Raw genomic sequence first — 10,014 nt, 5'->3', positions numbered from 1 at the left:
CTTTATGGAGCCTGAACCGCACTCGAACCCTACCATCAGCTCTTACCATCTGAAACGGCGGTCATCAGGCCAGACGACGGTTTCCCAGTCTTCTATGGCCCTACCGACATGCTCACGAACCCAGGAGAGTCGCAGTAGGGGATGCCGTGCTGTTAGCAATGGCACTCGCGTCGTTCGTCCCCTGGTATAGCCCGTTAACGCCAAATTTCATCTTACTGTCATACCGGATACGATCGTCGTACGTCCCACATTGATTTCTGCGGTTATTTCACACAGCGTTGCTTGTCTGTTAGCACTGTCAATTCTACGCAGACGCTGCTAATGTCGATCGTTAACTGAAGGCCGTGGGCCACTGCGTTGTCCGTGGCAAGAGACAAAACATGAAATCGCGTATTTCCGGTATACTCGTGACGTCGTGAATCGCGTAATACGAAATACCATAACAATTTCCGAAATTTAATATCTCATGCGTCTAACTCCAACTACCATTGCACGTTCAGAGTCTTAATTCCAGTCTTGTAGCCATAACCACGTCAGAAACCTTTTCACACGAATCACCTGAGTACAAATGACGGCTCCGCCAATGCACTGTCTTTTTGTACCCAGTGTACGAGATTCTACGGCATCTGTATATGTGTTTAGCGCTATCCCCTGACTTTTGTGACCTCAGTGTGTGCTATTACACATTTACATATGGAATATGGTAACATATAAAAAATGTCGCAAAATATCGAAAACACGGTAAAAATGTGGAACATGTCAAAAATTCGGCAAAATCCAGATACGACATACTGATACATGATTTCTGTAATTATAGTTAGGAAATAGCAGAAAACTTTTTGTGACGTAAGACTAAACCAAAGTACTGGAGATCTCTTGGTGACTTTCATAGAAAGCTCCAAGGAAGAGAGAATTATTAGAATCATAGCACCATCTACTCGAAAATTGACTGGGAAGTCTGTGCTAAAGGTTGAGTGACAGCCCTTGGGAAAAAAATGATTTTTTTATTTGCACAGATGGTTAGAAGCAAAGAGCAAAGAAAAACATTGTTACATATACGTCAATAGTGGAAATACGGTGCATTGTAAAGAGTCAGAGACAGAAGGGGGGAAAGAGGCGGGAAAGAGGGGGGAAAGGGGGGTGAAAGAGGGGGGAAAGGGGGGAGAAGAGGGGGAGAAAGGGGGAATGGGGAAGACGGGTAGAAGAGGAAGAAGAGGGGGCGGGAAGGAGGGGGGCAAGAGGGGGGAGGGGAGAGGGGGGAGGGGGAGAGGGGTAGACGTGGTGATACAAGGCATACTCCCACCACTTCTCCATGCATCAAGAAACGGTGGTGTCATTCTATTCTGAATGCTGTAGTATACGCCTTCAAACATCCGATTTTCAAGTCATATGTATTTGGAATTGTAAAAATATCTGGATGCAGCATAAAGCTACACATATGAATTGCTTATTGGCATTGCTGTGGATGAAATCACATGAAATTTGCAGAGGGGGGGGGGGGGGGGGTGAAAGTTTCTCTGTGCACAGAATGGATAGATGTCAAAAATTCGATAAAATCCGGATACGACTTGGTCATACATGACTTAGGTTAGCACCCAATTCCTTAATCTATAAGACGATTTAGTCTACATGCAACCATCTTTTCGACTGTTCACTCCGGCAGTATCATTGGTGGAAAATGTACTGCTTTCGACACACATACTGTTTATTGTTGTGGAGGAGAGTGAATGTATGTTGGAGTCAGCGACAGTTGAATTTACAGTCGGTGTAAATGCTGTTACATGTCTCATCGCCAGCCCCATTGTGGTTGGTTACAACTCTCACGCAGCTGAACCGCTCAAGGTCGCCAGTAGCTCTGCCTATCTGCAAGCTCTCAACGTCTTACAGTCACAAGGTATTATTATTATTTAAAGTTATCATCATTATTGGTATTGAAATAAGCAGTTTTATACACTTTGTGTTGTGCCTTACGGCAGGTCTGGTCATGGAGGAAGCCTCGTTAGAGAGGTCCATCGCATGAGCGTCTAGGGAAGTGGTTTCAGTGGTGGTTTCCCGTTGCCTTCTACTGATAATGATAATAAGGACAACACAACTCCCACTCACTGAGGGGAGAAAGTGTCCGACCCAACCGGGAATCGAACTCGGGAACCTTGGCGTGACAGACCGCCGTGCTAACAACTCTTTTTAAAAAATTTTGTTCGGTATAGTTCGTTGCGTTTGGTCTGGACGAACGTCACAAGACATCCGTTCAAGTTGATGGTTGATTCCTTTACTCAGTTTCTTTGTTACAGAGGGCAAGCAACCCTCTGACCGAACACGCTGAGCTACCTTGCCGGCAAAACGCAGCTATCGGGGCGGGCAATAAGCAATTGTCCTCTTTGCATAAAGGGGCCTAGGCGTTTTTAAAGTGAATTTCCTCCATTAGTAAGTTTTTTCGATGATACCATGCACAGAAGAAAATCACATCCATCCTACCTGTGGCCTTACGCAATCCACGTCGCAACACACACATTAAAGACTGTTTTTACAGCTACACTAGAAGATATGTCCGAAAGAGATGTCTTCTCGAGTGCATGTTGGTAGTTGTTGTTGGAGTCACACCCCACCCCAGTGGCCCTAGGGAATCCACATTGAAGCACCCGCACAAAATAATGTAAATGGGTTGCAAGTCCAGTAACATTTAGAAAGTGTCAACAGACGACCATGTAACTGGTTGTGTTTTCATCGTGAATAATCGTCAGTAGTAAAAACCATTTTCTGATGGTGACCATTCTTATCATACGGCCATGCTAAGACGCATTCCAGTGTTTGTCCTACACTTTTGCGAATACTGAGGGAAACTGACTTGTGGTCTAAAGTAGCATCTTCCAGAGAACTCAAGTAAATACCGTTGACTTGTGTGAATGTACATACATTACAGGTATTCAGGACCGATAATTGGTTATAAAGCGATGCTCAGTATGTCTATAATTTTAATTAGTCGACCTGTAAATCGATTACATGAGCTGCCAAAAAGTGAGGCTGACAGTTCTACTGTGTACTGTAGAGGTGGATGTCTGTTCGTCGTAAGCAGACCAGTGTGGGCTACAATACCTTTCCATAGCTGTTTTTTTCCTTTGTACGTGTATGTGTGTTTTTCCTTTTTGCCACTGTGAGAATGCAAGAACAATTATACGTGCCTAGAGAGCATCTTACTGGCAAAGATGTAGAACAAATTATAGTTTCCTTATACGTAAAGGAGGCAATATGTGGCGAGCGGAGTTAGGCCATTACCTATTACAATTTTCGTATATGTAATCCTCAGATCGTTCTGCAATTTTGTCTACAGGGACATAACGCTAGCTTGTAGGTTGTCGATCCCTTTATCATGATGCCTTTCTGTTTATGACTCCTAACATTAGAATATGTTAGTATTATATTTTTAATTGGATGTGTAAAAGTTGTGAAAGACTAGTTTTAATAGATTATTCGGTAATGGCAGGATGCAATACTATACCTCACTACTCTGCTAAAAAAAGGACAACAAGGACTTATAATGGTTTATAAAACTGCGCAGTGTATACCTATAGCTTTAACGTGGAAGCTGTTTACACACAAGACAGCAATAGTGGTATCTGTTTTGTAGATGATCTAATCATGGAATTCAAAATTACTTTGCTGGATGACTGAAGTCGCTTTGGTTGCTCCATTACTTCCTAAAGAACAAAGAGTGGGAAATACGTTTTATTATGCACTCGCAGCTATGGCTGGCAGAAACATAACCCTCCCACAGGTGTTACGGTCATGTTTATCTTTAATGTTTGTCCGAACTCTCGGTCGATTATAAGATGATCACGCGATCAAAACATTTCTTCCGAGAGCGCGCGCGCACACACACACACACACACACACACACACAATCACACATCCACACACATCCATTGCATATCCACGAACCACTTACAAAAATGGGGCATAGGAGGGGAGGGAGAGAGAGAGAGAAGTGTCTATCCGTACGTGTCCTAATTTCTCTTATCTGATGTTGGCTGCGAATGTCTGTTCGCTATAGTGTTTTCACAAGAAGAGCATGTTGACTGAACCTACCGGTAACAATCTCAGTATTACGTTATAGGATTTCGTAGAAAGTCTTCTCCTTATTAATGGATGTGTTATAGCATTTCCACAAGCAGCAAAAGATTCCCTGCAGTGGAGTATTGCTAGCGACCTTATAAAACGACATTACGAGATTTGTTCGACAGTCTGAGATTCATACCAGTTTGGATTAATAGTTGCAGGATATAATTACCTCGCGTCCTGTCTTAAACTATGGTCCCTAAAGAAATCATTTAATAGAGTGCTATCAGAAGAAAAATCACAGGTAGGATTAAAGGCATTTTTCAAACGAGCTGTCGCATTAACTATCTTGCAAGAGAGCGAAGAAAAAAAATTAGTAGTATCGTAGCTACAGTCTTCTTCTCTGGGCAGCATCAGGCTCTCAACTTGACTCCAATGTTGACTGATTAATGCTTAGTCATCAATGACAGTGTCATAGGCATCATCAGAGCACTAACGATATATGGGAGCTAGGAGAGAGTGATAGATCCAAGGTAAAATCTTAACGCCCAATGCTTTACACTTGATGGTATTATTGTATAGAGTACATGTATAATCCATTAATGTTAATAACAGCGTATGGGTAAATTCAGAAGAACATAGAAAATTTCAGTAACATACATGATCTGTGTAATAAAAATAATTCTAGAACTTTTTTAAGTTCGTCTTCATACAGTGTTCAGAGAGCCAGTAGAGTCTGTACCTAAGTGCACGGGCTCTTTGCTGCTCGCATTGGTCGAGATCCAATGACTGTTAGCAGGACATGGAATCGGTGGATGCAGGAGGGTAATACGGAACGCCGTGCTGGATCCCAAATCCCTCGTATCACTATCAGTTGAGATGACAGGCATCTTATCCGCATGGCTGCAACGGATCGTGCAGCCACGTCTCGATCCCTGAGTCAACAGATGGGGACGTTTGCAAGACAACAATCATCTACACGAACAGTTCAACAACGTTTGCAGCAGCATGGACTATCAGCTCGTAGACCATGGCTGCGGTTACCCTTGACGCTGCATCACAGACAGAAGTGCCTGCGATGGTGTACTCAACGACGAACCTGTGTGCACGAATGGCAAAACGTCATTTCTTCGGATGAATCCAGGTTTTGTTTACAGCATCATGATGGTCGCATCTGTGTTTGTGTTTGGCGACATCGCAGTGAACACACATTGGAAGCGTGTATTCATCATCGCCATACTGGCGTATCAACCGGCGTGATGGTATGGGGTGCCATTGGTTACACGTCTCGGTCACCTCTTGTTCGCATTGACAGCACTTTGAACAATGGGCGTTACATTTCAGATGTGTTAAGACCCGTGGCTCTACCCTTCATTCAAACCCTACATTTCAGCAGGATAATGCACGACCGCATGTTGCAGGTCCTGTACGAGTCTTTCTGGATACAGAAAATGTTGGACTGCTGTCCTGGCCAGCACATTCTCCAGATCTCTCACCAATTGAAAACGTCTGGTCAATGGTGATCGAGCAACTGGCTCGTCACAATACGCCAGTCACTACTCTTGATGAACTGTGGTATTGTGTTGAAGCTGCATGGGCAGCTGTACCTGTACACGCCATCCAATGCCCAGGCGTGTCAAGGCCATTATTACCGCCAGAGGTGGTTGTTCTGGGTACTGATTTCTCAGGATCTATGCACCCAAATTGCGTGAAATTGTAATCGCATGTTAGTTCTAGTATAATATATTTGTGCAATGAATACCCGTTTATCATCTGCATTTCTTCTTGTTGTAGCAATTTTAATGGCCAGTTGTGTAAATGATGAAAGCAATTGCACGTGTTCCTTTTATGGGTCGTTAACTAGATGAACACCCAGCGAGGGGATTCTCTGATGCATCAGATGGTTTCCCATGGTTACTTGGAGCCAATGAGACCGTGGTACTCATCTGGGCTAGCGGCCGCTTATACGGACAAGTGTTGGATGATCGCTGTCGGCCATCATTCCCAAGAAGTCGGCCCCCGTGTTCACTGCTGGACGATGGAGTCTGCAGCTCCTGCTGAGAGATGCGTAATACATCGTCCGAAATTTTTCGGAGGCTTATGGACAGATGGCATGCGAACATTGTAATTCTCTATGATTCCGCTGCATCGTATAGTAGCAGAGGAGTCGTGACCTCTGTGAGCCAACGACTTTTAAGTAGAAACAGTTTCTTTTTTTTGCACTTTGTATCTGTTTACAAGTCTTGTAGTGGAATCGCGTACTAATAAGGTGACAGTAACGTCTCCTTTTATCCTGCCTGGGAGCTCAGGCAGTTCTGCCGTCCATCGTCAGTGTGCCTCTGGGATTATGTTTTGTCGCTAATTTTTTCCCGATATGCCCAGTATGGTTCACTTTAGGGGTTGAGAATATATCAGCTGCGCCAGTGCCGCCTATGTTTGAAGGATACTCCAGACTAACCTTACCAGTCAGATGATCACAGAAGGATTAATCGTTTCCCTACTCTAATTTTTTACGTGTCTTATAGCAATTTCTTGCACTCTCCAATAATTAGGCGGTAGTGCCGTCTGTCCATAGGCCTCCGAAAAATTTCGGACGATGTGTTACGCATCTCTCAGCAGGAGCTGCAGACTCCATCGTCCAGCAGTGAGCACGGGGGCCGACTTCCTGGGAATTCGCCGACACGGTAGCTCAGCAAGTTCGGTCAGAGGGTTAGCTGCCCTCTGTAATAAAAAAACTGAGTTAATCGATCAACAACGAACCTAAACGGATGTCTTACGACGTCCGCCCTAAACAGATGCAACGAACAAAAGCGAACAAAACGGGATTTAAAAAAAAGGGGGTAGCGTCTTTGTTTCATAATCAAAACGTCTTCGGTCCCGGGTTCGATCCCCGCCACTGCTAACGGCCTTGTCAAAGAGGGCGGAGGAGCGGATAGAGGTTCAGGGCACTCTCTTGTCCTAGGGGTGGGGAATTGCCCCTAAAGGCGGAAGAATCAGCAATGATCAACGACATGAGGATGCAGAAGGCAATGGAAACCACTGCATTAAAGACACGTAACGTGTATTCACAGGACATGTGACCCGTAGTTGAAGAAGTGTCATGATGATCTCTCCGTTGGCAAAAGATTCCGGAATAGTCCCCCATTCGGATCTCCGGGAGGGGACTGCCAAGGGGGAGGTTACCATGAGAAAAAGATAGAATAATCAACGAAAGGATAATGTTCTACGAGTCGGGGCGTGGAATGTCAGAAGCGTAAACGTGGTAGGGAAACTAGAATATCTGAAAAGGGAAATGGAAAGGCTCAATCTAGATATATTAGGGGTCAGTTAAGTGAAGTGGAAGGAAGATAAGGATTTCTGGTCAGATGGGTATTGGGTAATATCAACAGCAGCAGGAAATGGTATAACAGGAGTAGGATTCGTTGTGAATAGGAAGGTAGGGCAGAGGGTGTGTTACTGTGAACAGTTCAGTGACCGGGTTGTTCTAATCAGAATCGACAGCAGACCAACACCGACAACGATAGTTCAGGTATACATGCCGACGTCGCAAGCTGAAGATGAACAGATAGAGAAAGTGTATGAGGATATTGAAAGGGTAATGCAGTATGTAAAGGGGGACGAGAATCTAATAGTCATGGGCGACTGGAATGCAGTTGTAGGGGAAGGAGTAGAAGAAAAAGTTACAGGAGAATATGGGCTTGGGACAAGGAATGAAAGTGGAGAAAGACTAATTGAGTTCTGCAACAAGTTTCAGCTAGTAATAGTGAATACCCTGTTCAAGAATCACAAGAGGAGGAGGTATACTTGGAAAAGGCCGGGAGATACAGGAAGATTTCAATTAGATTACATCATGGTGAGACAGAGATTCCGAAATCAGATACTGGATTGTAAGGCGTACCCAGGAGCAGATATATACTCAGATCACAATATAGTAGTGATGAAGAGTAGGCTGAAGTTCAAGACACTAGTCAGGAAGAATCAATACGCAAAGAAGTGGGATACGGAAGTTCTAAGGAATGATGAGATACGTTTGAAGTTCTCTAACGCTATAGATACAGCAATAAGGAATAGCGCAGTAGGCAGTACAGTTGAAGAGGAATGGACATCTCTAAAAAGGGCCATCACAGTAATTGGGAAGGAAAACATAGGTACAAAGAAGGTAGCTGCGAAGAAACAATGGGTAACAGAAGAAATACTTCAGCTGATTGATGAAAGGAGGAAGTACAAATATGGTCCGGGAAAATCAGGAATACAGAAATACAAGTCGCTGAGGAATGAAATAATTAGGAAGTGCAGGGAAGATAAGACGAAATGGCTGCAGGAAAAATGTGAAGACATCGAAAAAGATATGATTGTCGGAAGGACAGACTCAGCATACAGGAAAGTCAAAACAACCTTTGGTGACATTAAAAGCAACGGTGGTAACATTAAGAGTGCAACGGGAATTCCACTGTTAAATGCAGAAGAGAGAGCAGATAGTTGGAAAGAATACATTGAAAGCCTCTATGAGGGTGAAGATGTGTCTGATGTGATAGAAGAAGAAAGAGGAGTCGATTTAGAAGAGATAGGGGATCCAGTATTAGAATCGGAATTTAAAAGAGCTTTGGAGGACTTACCGTCGAATAAGACAGAAGGGATAGATAACATTCCATCAGAATTTCTAAAATCATTAGGGGAAGTGGCAAGAAAACGACTATTCACGTTGGTGTGTAGAATATATGAGTCTGGCAACATACCATCTGACTTTCGGAAAAGCATCATCCACACAATTCCGAAGACAGCAAGAGCTGACAAGTGCTAGAATTATCGCACAATCAGCTTCACAGCTCATGCATCGAAGCTGCTTACAAGAATAATATACAGAAGAATAGAAAAGAAAATTGAAAATGCGCTAGGTGACGATCAGTTTGGCTTTAGGAAAAGTAAAGGTACGAAAGAGGCAATTCTGACGTTACGGCTAATAATGGAAGCAAGGCTAAAGAAAAATCAAGACACGTTCATAGGATTTGTCGACCTGGAAAAAGCGTTCGACAATATAAAATGGTGCAAGCTATTCGAGATTCTGAAAAAAGTTGGGGGAAGCTATAGGGAGAGACGGGTCATATACAATATGTACAAAAACAAGAGGGAATAATAAGAGTGGACGATCAAGAACGAAGTGCTCGTATTAAGAAGGGTGTAAGACATGGCTGTAGCCTTTCGCCCCTACTCTTCAAACTGTACATCGAGGAAGCAATGATGGAAATAAAAGAAAGGTTCAGGAGTGGAATTAAAATACAAGGTGAAAGGATATCTATGATACGATTCGCTGATGACATTGCTATCCTGAGTGAAAGTGAAGAAGAATTAAATGATCTACTGAACGGAATGAACAGTCTAATGAGTACACAGTATGGTTTGAGAATAAATAGGAGAAATACGAAGGTAATGAGAAGTAGTAGAAATGAGAACAGCGAGAAACTTAACATCAGGATTGATGGTCACGAAGTCAATGAAGTTAAGGAATTCTGCTACCTAGGCAGTAAAATAACCAATGACGGACGGAGCAAGGAGGACATCAAAAGCAGACTCGCTATAGCAAAAAAGGCATTTCTGGCCAAGAGAAGTCTACTAATATCAAATACCTGCCTTAACTTGAGGAAGAAATTTCTGAGGATGTACGTCTGGAGTACAGCATTGCATGGTAGTGAAACATGGACTGTGGGAAAACCGGAACAGAAGAGAATCGAAGCATTTGAGATGTGGTGCTATAGACGAATGTTGAAAATTTGGTGGACTGATGAGGTAAGGAATGAGGAGGTTCTACGCAGAATCGGAGAGGAAAGGAATATGTGGAAAACACTGATAAAGAGAAGGGACAGGATGATAGGACATCTGCAAAGACATGAGGGAATGACTTCCATGGTACTAGAGGGAGCTGTAGAGGGCAAAAACTGTAGAGGAAGACAGAGATTGTAATAC

This window comes from Schistocerca gregaria, chromosome 3 (genome assembly GCF_023897955.1).
Source record: "Schistocerca gregaria isolate iqSchGreg1 chromosome 3, iqSchGreg1.2, whole genome shotgun sequence".
NCBI lineage: Eukaryota > Metazoa > Arthropoda > Insecta > Orthoptera > Acrididae > Schistocerca > Schistocerca gregaria.
This window is presented reverse-complemented; position numbering follows the sequence as displayed.